Source organism: Lactuca virosa, chromosome 5, assembly GCF_052849685.1.
Source record: "Lactuca virosa cultivar CGN04683 chromosome 5, Lactuca_virosa_CGN04683_v6, whole genome shotgun sequence".
Taxonomy (NCBI): domain Eukaryota; kingdom Viridiplantae; phylum Streptophyta; class Magnoliopsida; order Asterales; family Asteraceae; genus Lactuca; species Lactuca virosa.
In genome coordinates this window covers 33,074,141-33,084,299 of record NC_136430.1, presented here as the reverse complement: position 1 = coordinate 33,084,299, position 10,159 = coordinate 33,074,141, and positions in this window count along the sequence as shown.

Here is a 10,159-nt window from a genome sequence, read left to right as displayed (position 1 = left end):
GCTTTTGAGTATGTGGTGAGTAAGAGTTTCCAGCAGGAATCCTTTTTAGAGAGGGATTTGAGTAGAAGAGTAATTTAGGAGAGATACCTAGATGAGCATTTGTGGAGTCTACTGAGAGGGTAGTCAGATGCCCACGTGGGGGTGAAGTCGCTTGAGTTCGGTGGTATCCTACGTGTATGAGGAGAGCAAGTAGGATAATAGCCTAGAGTGGTTTTACATGTTGGTAGAGATTATTCGATGCCCGAATGCTGCTTGCTTCGTGCTTTGTGGAACTCTTGATGATGAGATTCAGCTACTAAGTGAATATGACGATATTCAGGAGGTAGATGGCTGGCATCATAAATAGTTCTTCAGCAGCTGATGGTGGGGAAGTGTGAGAACCTAGGAAGAGCCGAGGAAAGGGTGACCCTAGTCAGATGAGTACGCTGACCGAGTTGGATATTTCGCAAGAGGAGCGAACACGCATGACGGGGTTGGTGATTGAGAAGGTCGAGCAGCTACTTAGGAACTCGGGGATGGTCCGTGTGGAAGGTATGGGTAGATGTGGCAGGTAGTATGGGCCCGTACTACTAAAAGCAGAGGACCCATACTCGATACAAGGAACATTCCGGAGGTTTTAAGTAGCAGAGCGAGAGGTGATTTCATGGTTCGAGTACCATGATTTGTAGCAGAGCGAGAGGTAATTTCATGGTTCGACTACCATGATTTGTAGCAGAGCGAGAGGTGATTTCATGGTTCGAGTACCATGATTGGTAGTAGATCGAGAGGTGATTTCATGGTTCGTGTACCATGATTTGTAGCAGATCGAGAGGTGATTTCATGGTTCGTGTACCATGATCTGTAGCAGATCGAGAGGTGATTTCATGGTTCGTGTCCCATGATTTGCAACAGATCGAGAGGTGATGTCATGGTTCGAGTACCATTATTCGTAGCAGATTGAGAAGAGATAACATGGTTCGGGTACCATGATTCATAGCAGATCGAGAGGTGGCCACATGGTTCGAGTACCATGACCCGTGGCAGTTAGTGTTGTTGGTTCTACCAGTTATTCCATGGTGATTGGTTAGACCAAGATCAGAGGTGAAAGAGTATGGGGCTAGAGGGTCATGATGAACGAGTTCTAGTGAAGCATCCCTTAAAAGGGAAATCGAGTTAGCTCCGAGGGATTGTTGTTGAGATGCCAATTAGAGTCGCAAGACTCAAGAATGAGTAGAGATGGCGGTTATAGAGGATTACGGCATGAGTCGAGCAATCAGCCGATGGTGGAGATGTTATTTTCTGTGACCTGAGCGGTGTTATTTCTGTTCTTATGGGAAACAGGAGAGGTATTGAGATTTTCGGTTTCCAAGGTTGGGGGTGAGCCTTGTGGGGTAGCTTTGGTTACTATCTTTCATCAGAGTATTTGGGCAGTATGTCTGCCGAGAGGTAATGTTAGAGCATGAGCAGGTTGTCAGCGGGGACTGATATGATTAAGGACAAGGATACACCCTATTTGAGCATAGTAGGGTATGTATTAGCTGCAGCGGCAGACGATCAAGAAGAAGATATTGGGGCGGTGGCTCTTATTGTTTATGACGAGTATCGAGTGTGGCAATGAGGACTCCACTCTTATTACAACCCACGTGATGGAACGTTGGTTGAAGAGTCGAGGATGAGGAATATGATAGTTCGTTATTTTCAGACTGAGAGTCAGGGCTACGACTGGACAGTTGAGATGTCCGGTAGTGGGATGGTACGAGATTCTGAAGGACTAGAGGTAGCCATGATGAGAAGTTTCTGAGGATTTCATCGGAGATTCGGGGTATCTGGAATTGCTTGACCTCCATCGGGGGGATCATCAAGCATTGCGTATCACCTTCCAAGAGTAGGTGCGATGGGATTCGTAAAAACAGTCTGTGGGTTAGATTGTTGGCGAACCAATTGGTGATGGTTCAAACCCTGAGTGGGGGAGAACCGGGTACTTTTGAGGAGATAAGAGAATGGTTCAAGAACGGTTAGAGAATTGGATAAAGAGGCTTGCGGTATGGATTCCAGAGACCAGGGTTATTGGTGGTCAATGAGAGGTGCAGAGTGATATAGTGCATGCGGTACGTGCTTGAGAAAGGATGAGTGTCTCCACGGTAAGTGGCCGTTGGTCGGAGACCTTATGGGGTTAGGAATCCTTCAAGGTTAAAATGGTGAATTCGAGGTGGTTGGCTTGTGAGGTTAGTTCGGCGGTTGAGAATTTCTAGTTCAGAGTATGGGCTATTATATGCAGTATGGGAAGGGAAGAAGTTGATTGGGCAACCAACTTTAGGGTCGTTATGAGTATTCTTGCATGAGTTTTGAGCAATAGAGAAGGAAGTTTCGGATTCTCAACTTCGTGTTCTGAGTCGTTGGCAATTTCTCCGTGTTTTAAATTGGGGGATGGAGTATTCCGGGGTTACAAGTGGCACGAGAGAAAGACCGGTTGTGAGGTTCCGAGGAAGCAATGCGGTATCTGAGTGTGATGCCATGAGTATGAGATCAGTGGTAGAGTCGAGACCCTGCGAGGCGTTGTGATGGTATTCCGAAGTATCCGAGTTTAGTGTCCTAAAATCTCGGATTGTTTTGAGTTTGAGTTTGAGATGTCGAGTGGTGTATCAAGTGTCTATGGTTCCGGTGGGGGCCCTTCAGCCAATTGACATCAAATGGATTTATTTGAGAATGTGAATTGCAGCGAGAAAAAGAGATTTTGTCACGACGGTGGTCGTCCGAAGTAGTGATGCTTAGCCCGGATGGGTGTGTGTGTACCTATCTATGCTGGGCCGCAGAGCATGAGTTAATGATCGCAGTATGGTGTCAACCTGAGGATGAGATTGTGAAGTGGTAAGGGTAAGTGCGGTAAGACTGCGGGGAGCTGCAGTTTCAATGAGTCAGTGTAGAGAGGTGTGGTGATGCTACGGGGAGCCGTAGTACTCACTATTCAGCGAGAGGTTATGGTGATGCTACGAGGAGCCGTAGTACTCACTATTCAGCGAGAGGTTGTGGTGATGCTACGGGGAGCCGTAGTACTCACTATTCAGCGAGAGGTTGTGGTGATGCTACGGGGAGCCGTAGTACTCACTATTCAACGAGAGGTTGTGGTGATGCTACGGGGAGCCGTAGTACTCACTATTCAACGAGAGGTTGTGGTGATGCTACGGGGAGCTGTAGTACTCACTATTCAGCGAGAGGTTGTGGTGATGCTACGGGGAGCTGTAGTACTCACTATTCAGTGAGAGGTTGTGGTGATGCTACGGGGAGCCGTAGTACTCACTATTCAGCGAGAGGTTATGGTGATGCTACGGGGAGCCGTAGTACTCACTATTCAGTGAGGGGTGTGGTGATGCTACGGGGAGCCGTAGTACTCACTATTCAGCGAGAGATCATTGTGATACTACGTGGAGCTGTAGTACCCACTAGTCCGCGAGAGAATGTTGTGATGAAGTGCTCTCTGATCAGAGTTTGACGCAAAAGAGTTTTAGGCTTGGGTAGCCCTAATATTTGACTTGTAGAAGCCTGGGGTCGAACCAGGGGCGGGACTGGGGTCTCCATGTTTGTCGGAAGTCGTTATATTCCGAATGGAGTAGTGGTTTTCATGGCCAAGGGAAGTGAATCAGTGAGGTACGCATGGGTTGCGGGTCACAAGTCATGAGTTGAGTGGGTCATTGGGACGAGTGGTTCCAATTCTGGATCGGACCAGACTCTCGATATTGAGTATGACTCTAGTGGTGCATTGAGTAGGCGAAATGAGACTCCGGATTCTGAGATGGGTTCCATTTTGAGGAATATTGTTTGTCATCAGATGTTTTGGACCGGAGTGGGTCAGTTCGTTGGTGCGGGAGGTACCGCGAGGCGCTCGTATCTAGGGAGTAGTGTTCGGCGGGGGTCGAGGGTGAAACAATTTTGTAGGATTATGGAATCCGTTGGGGTAAAGAGAACTTCGTGACTTGGGTGTCACTGGGCCGAGATAGTTGTTATGAGAAGGAAGTCAGTAAGACATTTCAAGATATGTTATGGGTGACCTTTGGAGGTTCAACTGTGGAGTCAGAAGTTGACCTAGTGCTCAGTATTAAAAAGGGGTAAGAGGAACGAAGCTGGGACTTGTGATTGTGATGTCTGAGGACACTTCTGAGCGAGCCTGGTTATTCTCTTGTGTCTGAAGGGCAGAGTGTTGAGGATTCTTTGTTCAGATGGGTTCCGATAGCAGTTTAGTGTATGATCCCTGGTGGGGTGTGGACCTTTCCATTTCTTGGGGCGTGATTTGGATCATTAGCATGTTGATATGAGTGAGCGGTAGCCGATTGTTGGATTTGGTCTTGTGAGAATCAGAGGATCAGTGAGTTATCAGGGTTTGATATTCGAGGAGCGAATATCATGGTGATCGCTTGAGTAGGCGGTCTGGCGGCGGGTCAGGCCACTAGAGCTTCCGGTTAGTGGGGAGGAGTATATTAGCGACGGAAGAGTTGGTTCAGTTTTGGTCTTGGGAGTTTTGTGTGGTTTCAGGTGTCCATAGAGAAAGATATCGGGGTAGTATGAGATCCTTTCGGTGGTGCCTTTTGGGTTGATGATTTCATTATGTGAGTGGTTAAGGAGTGATTTCAAGGGCGAAATCTAATTCAAGTGGGGGAGGATTGTAACATCCGGATTTTCAGAGGTATTATGGTGTAGGTTAATCTTGTGATTAGAGGAGGGACTCGACGAGTTGAGGGTCCAACTCGCCGAGTCGAGTCGGGTTTATCTAGTGGATTTAATGAGTGGACTCGACGAGTCCGAGGAGAGGGACTCGTCGAGTAGGCGCTGATTAGAGAAACCCTAATTTCCGGGGTTTGAGACCTATTTAAAGGAACTTATAGCCTCATTTGCGGCTACCCTTCCTTGAGAGCAAACCCTAAACGTGTATGGAGAGCCATGAGAGTCTTAGAAGCTAAAACTTGGAGTAAATTAGTGCATCTCTTGAGGAGAAGAGGAGATCACCCATCAAGGGAGCTAGAGAATCAGTGGATCTGGTGTAACTTCGTGCAAGGGCTTGAGTAAGAGGTAAAAGCTTGCACCTTTCTTGTTATTTTGCTTAGATCTTGTAGATATGGAAGATTAGGGTTTCTTCCACCATTGTTAGGACTTTGTATGCATAAGGTCTCTCATGAGGCCTGGACTTCCGATCTGGACCTTGTGAGGTCCAGAGAGTCCAAAGATTATAACTTTAGTTAACCATAGAAGAGTTATTGTGGTTAATCATCCTTGTTAGAGTTATATTGGCATTATGAGCTTTATATGCCATGTTTAAACGTAAAGCTTGCAGCTTTACATGACAATCGACCCTCAGGATAGTAGATCTAGTGTTTGGGGTGATGGATCTGCCTTAAATCGTCTGAATGAACATTTGGTCTGAATGAACTCGCCGAGTCGATGAGCCGACTCGACGAGTTGGTTAGGGTTTGTCCCGAAGAACTGAATCAGGCGATAGCTCGACGAGTTGGGGGTCAACTCGACGAGCTATGCTGGACTGTCACGAGAATTCTGAGGAAAGTAAGTGGACTCGACAAGTCGCAAGGGTGCACTCGACGAGTCGAGTCAAACATGGACTGTTGACTCGAGTTTGACTTCTGTTGACTTTGGGGCTTTGATCAACATAAGTAGTAGGGACCATGGAGGGGTAAGATGGTCTTTTATCCACTTCAAAGAGTTAAAGAGAGGAAGAATAGCCTTCGGTCATTAGAGTTGTGATTAGGGTATCACTTAGAGATATTCATCCCTGGTGTTAGGTGGAGGCTAGTTCGAGATCCGGGAGCGGGGTCTTTACTTGCTGCTGGTCAGGTGAGTCTTCTCACTATACATTACCTAGAGTGGTATTTATGTGTAGACCAGAGGGTCTTGTATGCTATGTGTATATATATGAGTTATGTGCATTGTGTTATATGTATGCTATGTGTTGAATAGACCGGGCCGGAGGGCCCAACGATATAGACCGGACCGAAGGGTCCAACGACACAGACTGGACCGAAGGGTCCGACGAGCTATGACCGGACCAGAGGGTCCAACGAGCTATGGGACTGGAGGGTCCCGCTGAGACACATCGACCGGAGGGTCGTACTGTAGCCTCGAGTGGCGTATGTGTTGTATGTGGTATTTTGGGGAACTCACTAAGCTTCGTGCTTACCGTGTTATGTGTTATGTGTTTCAGGTATCTCAGAGGATCGCGGGAAGGCACCGGCTTGATTGTACACACCAGAGAAAGAGTTATGTTTTGAGGATCCTGGATTTTTAATGGAGCTGTGTTTTGTAATTTGAATAAACGAGATTTCCATACAATATGTTATGAAAAGTATGCGATTTTAAAATGAAAAATCTGTTTGAAAAATTACGGTGTTACATCATGTGATTCCGGAAGATCCCTAGCCTAGCACTAGCATACTGTTCTAACATACCATAATATCAATAACTGTATGGTATTTTGGGTTTACTTACTGGCTCCGGCTGATCGTACCCTCTGCATCCTCCATCCTTTATTTTGAAAACCATTTTAGAATTTATTACGAAAATTTCCTTGATTTGAGATTGGGTTCACATGTGTGTTTCCCCCAATTCACTCAAACCAAGGCTCTGATACCAACTTCTAACATCCATAAATTTTGCGTCAAATTTAAACTTTTCAAGCATAAATAAAACCCAATAGTATTGTTTACAAAAAAAATTATCAAATCATTATTCAATCAGAGTGTCCCAAAAGCCAGATCATAAGGATGAGGAGCGGTACGGTCACGCCTTCGCCTTGCCATGATCTCCTGAAGTACTTGAAACAATAAACTGGAAACTGTAAGCCCGAGGGGTTAGTGAGCTACCCCCAAAATACCAATACCACAATGATAATACCATATCCGTAATAATCAATCAATCAACATGCATACTGGGCCATCGGCCTGACTGGACCGCCCTACAGGGCCTACAGTCGAGCTGAATCTATACCGAGCCTTCGGCATGACTGGACCGCCACGTGGGCCTACAGTCTCACCGGACCGCTCATAGGGTGTGTTGGCCTTCAGCATAGAGCAGGACCGCCTCAACCCCAGCAACAAGCAATTAATCATGTGCGCATAACTAACATATACTGGCATATACAATCATCGAAAATATCTATCTCACTGATCACCAAACATAGCAATCACTCATAACTAGAGCACTGACCTAGCAGGTCACTAACATATTAATCCCTACGGATCATAAGAGCATAACATACTGTCTACCCTGATTCCGATCTAACAGATCATATCCACAAGTAACATACCATAACGATAACAACTAAAGGGCCGACCTTGGTGCCTTAGACCCTATCGATATAGTGAGGATAACTCACCTTGCAGATGTCGACTCGGTAGATAAACTTCAACCCTCGGATCACTGCCACAAACTCCACCACCTATTACCATAGTATAATCATACCATAAGTTCCCAACCCTTCAAGGTACCCCATAAGTCAACTAATCAACCCTGGTCAAAGTCAAAGTCATCAGTCAAGGTCAACAGTCCATGTTGACCTTGACTCGTCGAGTACCCCCGGCTACTCGCCGAGTCCCTTGAAGTAATAACCCATTCGCCGAGTCACCTGAGTGACTCGTCGAGTTCCTTTGGTTTACGATCGAGACCCTAAGGCCACTCGTCGAGCTTCCTTCTTGCAACTCGACTGTTACCCACGCATACATAAATTGGGGCAACCTCAACCGACTCGCCGAGTTGTTCATACACTCGTCGAGTCTACGACAATCTTCATCGGTCTCGCCGAGTTGTTCATACACTCGTCGAGTCTACGACAATCTTCATCGGACTCGCCAAGTTGTTCTTCCAACTCGCCGAGTTCATGCCTATCTTCATGTGACTCGCCGAGCCGACCATGCGACTCGCCGAGTCCCTTCAGTCCTTTTTGCCATACAGACTCATTTGAGCCATGCAGCGGCTCCAAACTACAGATCCAAGCTTCTAAGGCATGCTTTTCACGTAAAGTTGCAAAATTTATGTGCATGCATAGCTACAAAGGTTCTTAATGTCAAATCCGAGCTCACAATGGGGTTTCCTACCCAAGGGAGGCTTTATTCACGCCCAAACCAGAAACTTTATGACTCTAGAACTTAAGAAGGGTCCAAATCTGAAGTTACAACTTCAGATCTAGCCCATAGTCCACCTTATCAACTCAAAGGTCCATAAAAGCCCCAAACTCAATCAAAAAGAGATCCAGAAGGGAAAAGAAGTAAAGGTGGCGACTTGATACCTCTGGAAGATGCCAACTGAGGTAGATTCTGATTCCCACACTCTCCTTGCTCCAACTCCCTTGCCTTCCAAGTTCCTTCTCTCCAAAGATCTTCCTCCCAAGCTTAAAACACACACAATAGAGCACCACACGAATTAGGGTTTCTTAAGTGCTCTCTAGAACTGTAAAGAGGCCAAAGGAGGCTTATGCTTCCTTAAATAGGGTGCAAAACCCCGGGATTTAGGGTTTCATCTGCCAGCTCCTACTCGTCGAGTCCCTTAATGGACTCGGCGAGTAGGCCACTAAACACGTGATCCCACCCCGCTGCTACTCGACGAGTAGGGAAACCAACTCGTCGAGTAGGACTCAAAACCAAAGAAATTCTTATTTAAGTCAATACCTGAGAATCGGGGCGTTACAAAACACTTGCATGGTTGTGGCTTAACCATCAAGGTCCAATTTTTATGACCTTAGGTGCCTTCAAGAGCCCAAAAGGACAGCTCTTAGGCTCTGAAATCTCAAAGATGCAAGAAGCCTCAACAATAAGGTCCAAAAGTGACCTTAAACACCCCCAAAAACAACTCTAAGCATACAATGGCCAAGTATGGAACTTGATACCTCAAAAGAGTTAGAAATGATGTCAAACCACTGAATCTACAAGCTCTTGGTGGATCCTTGCTTCTTCTTCAAGCTTCTTTCTTCCCTTCTCACTAAGACAACACACAAACACTCTCAAATGGCTTCTAGAACACAAAGGCACACAAAAGAGAGCTAGGATTTTTGTGGTGGCTGGATATGGGTGAAGGGAGGCTGAACCAACATGGGTTATTTTATTTATATAGGGAGTAAACCCTAAATTTTAGGGTTTAAGGAGCTGCACACGTATGCTTGGCGTACTCCTCGTACGCTGGGCGTACGTGCCTGGCCTCCACGGTTCACTCTCACGAGTACACTGGGTGTACATGGCAATGTACGCCCCGCGTATGAAGCTTGCTCAGCCCACTAATAAAGCCCAAACGTCAACGCCCAAACCAAACCATTCCACACTTCAATTAAGATGATCAATAATAATACCTGGAAAATCCCGAATGCTAGAAATCTCCCCCACTTAATTTAGATTTCGTCCTCGAAGTCCATTGCCACTGCTGAAAATAAATCAGGGTAGTGCATCTCATCCTCTGGCTCCTAAGTCCATTCCGAGCCTTTGCGGTGCTGCCACTGCATCTTCACCAGCTCTACTTCCTTGTTCCTCAGTGCCTTCGTCTTCCTACCTAGAATGGCTATCGGTCGCTCTATGTAGTTCACACTATCATCCACCTGAATATCCTCGAGAGGTACCACTGCAGAGTCGTCTACCAAGCATTTTCATATCTGGGAGACGTGAAAGGTGCTATGAATCTGAATAAGCTCGGCTGGAAGATCCAGCCTATACGTCCCCTTGCCCACCCGGGCAGCAACCCTGAAAGGTCCGATGTACCTGGGGCCCAACTTGCCCCGCTTCCTGAACCGGATGACACCTTTCCAAGGTGACACCTTTAGGAGGACCATATCCCCGATCTGGAATTCCAGGTCCGAACGACGCTTGTCGGCATAACTTTTCTGCCGACTCTGAGCAGTCTGAAGCCTGCTCCTGACCTGCTGGATCTTTTACGTAGTCTTGAGTACCACTTCGGTACTCCCCATGACTCTCTGCCTAACCTCACCCAACAAATCAGGGTCATGCACTTCCTCCCATATAATATCTTGAAGGGAGGACGATCGATACTCGCATGGTAACTGTTGTTGTAGGAGAAATCAGCTAATGGAAGATAGGTATCCCAGCTACCAGCAAAGTCTAAAACGCATACCCACAGCATATCCTCCATAGTGTGGATGGTCCGCTCGCTCTGACCATCCGTCTGCGGGTGAAAAGCGGTG